The following is a 2,287-nucleotide window of genomic DNA, read 5'->3' as shown; positions in this document are numbered from 1 at the left end:
GGGCCATGCGGGATCTAGCCACCTTAACCACCACTCCACTTGGCTGGCCCATGTAAAGTAATCTTGCCTTGGAGATAATGAACTTTCTATTCTTTGAGATATTCAAACTTAAATTTGATTGACTGCCTGGTAAAGACTTTAGAACTTTCAAGGTTGTTTTCTCTAGACCAGAGGTCAGTAAACTAGGATGCATGGGTCAAATCTGGCCTGCCATTTACTTTTGCTTTTGTAAGTAAAGTATTATTAGAATACAGTGACTTCATTTAGGTATTATCTATGTTTAGGTATTATCTCTTTAGGTATTAGGTATTATGGCTGCTTTCGTGCTACAATGATGCAAATTGATCAGTAATGACAGAGAAAGGCTAAAATATCTCATCTTTAGCTTCCATATAAAAAAGAATGTGCTGACTCTTGGTCTAGCTAGTGTCTAGAAGCTCTTAAAAGCCTCACAAGCAATAAATTTTATAATTGTCTAATAATTTGATTTCCTCATATCACCTATACTAAGTAAATGATTGATATAAGATAATGATCTGATGATGTAAGCCCCTTAAAATATAACCTGCATTGACCATAAATCTCTGTTTTATACCATGCTTTGGTATAAACTTTATGGTCTAAAATATCAGCTCTCAAGTGAGAGTATGATAATCTTTTGAAATAGCATTTGTAATTACTTTATTTATATGTGTATATATGCATTTATTGGGAAAAGTCCCATAGTTGTTAAAGTCTCCATACAATGCATGTGTGACCAAAAAATAAAATCACTGCTCTATATGTTTCTTTCTATAGTGACCCAAAACAAGAACTCATATTACGAATTTGACAAAGCCAGCAATGTTTTTCCCCATGTTTGGTTTTTCTCACTTCTGCCTTGTTTAGATTAAATGCTGCACCCTACCAGACACTGAAACTATCAGGTGAAAATCTGGAATGGCATTGTCAATTTCTAAAGGGAAGACTTAATATTGTTAAAAATGCCCATGTTGGGGCCAGCAGGTGGCATGGCACATATCAAAATACCAATGGCATTTTTTAAAACGTAAATAGAAAGAAACCCTAAAATTCACATGGAACCACAATAGATCCCAAATAGCCAAAGTGAGATGGAGAGAGAACAATGCTAGAGGTGCTGTATTTCTCTATTTCAAACTGTACAATATTACAAAGCTACAATAATTTGAACAGTGAAGTATTGGTGTAAAAACAGATACACATAACTGTGGAATACAGTAAAGAACTCAGAAATAAACCCACACATTAAAAAGTCAAATGATTTTCAATTAGAGTGCCAAGAATATAGAGGAAAGGAGAGCCTCTTTAACAAATGGTACTGGGAGAGAAGAAGATTCCTCATGGTTCCTGAGAACTAGTCATTTCAGGGAAAAAAGAGAAATGAAGATTTTCTACTGATAATTCAGCCTCCAGCCCACAAACTCAAGTGGTAGGAAGGCCCTCAAGCCTTCTCTCTGTCTCTGTCTCTGTTTCTCTCTGCCTCTGTCTCTGTCTTTTCATTTTTTTGGTGATATTTCCTTTAAAAAAATTTTTAAGGTAAAGTATTTTCTTGGTTTTCAGCCCCTCCTTTATCTTGTTAATAATCCCATCTCCCCCTCCCACCCAGGCCAGGCAAGGGCAGGCCTTCAGAAGATTCCTCATGGCTACTGAGAACTAGTGATTTTTTTCTGTTTCGCTTTTTTAAAAAAAAAAAAATTAGTTTTTTTTCTTCGTTTTTTTCTCTGTTTCTTTGTTGTTGTTGCCTTTTCTCTCTCTCTGTTTCCTTTTCTTTTTCTTTTATCTCATCTCTCTGTTCCTCAATCTTCATTCACTAAATCATGCAATATGATTTAGCAATCTCTCTTCTGGATATATAAGCCAAACAATTGAAACCAGTATCTTGAATTGATATCTGCATTCCTGTGTTCATTGCAGCATTATTCTCAATAGCAAAGAGATAGAAGCAATCCAAATTTCCATCTATTAATGAATGAATTTTAAAAAGTGATATATACATTAGTGAAAATTTATTCAGTCTCTGTTCAGAAGGAAATCCTGCTATTTGTGACAACATAGATGAACCTGGAGGACATTATCCTAAGTGAAATAAAGCAATCACAACAAGACATACAAGTGATTCCACATACATGAGTTATCTATAATAGATTCATAGAAGCCGAGAATAGAAGAGTAGTTTCCAGGTTTAGGGGAGAGCAAAAAATGAGGAGTTGCTATTTAATTGAAAATAAAGTTTCAGATATGCAAGACAAATAAGTTTTAGAGATTT

The sequence above is a fragment of the Tupaia chinensis genome, unplaced genomic scaffold (assembly GCF_000334495.1).
Source record: "Tupaia chinensis unplaced genomic scaffold, TupChi_1.0 Scaffold149333_1, whole genome shotgun sequence".
In the NCBI taxonomy this organism is placed as follows: domain Eukaryota; kingdom Metazoa; phylum Chordata; class Mammalia; order Scandentia; family Tupaiidae; genus Tupaia; species Tupaia belangeri.
Note: the sequence above shows the minus strand (reverse complement) of the source record.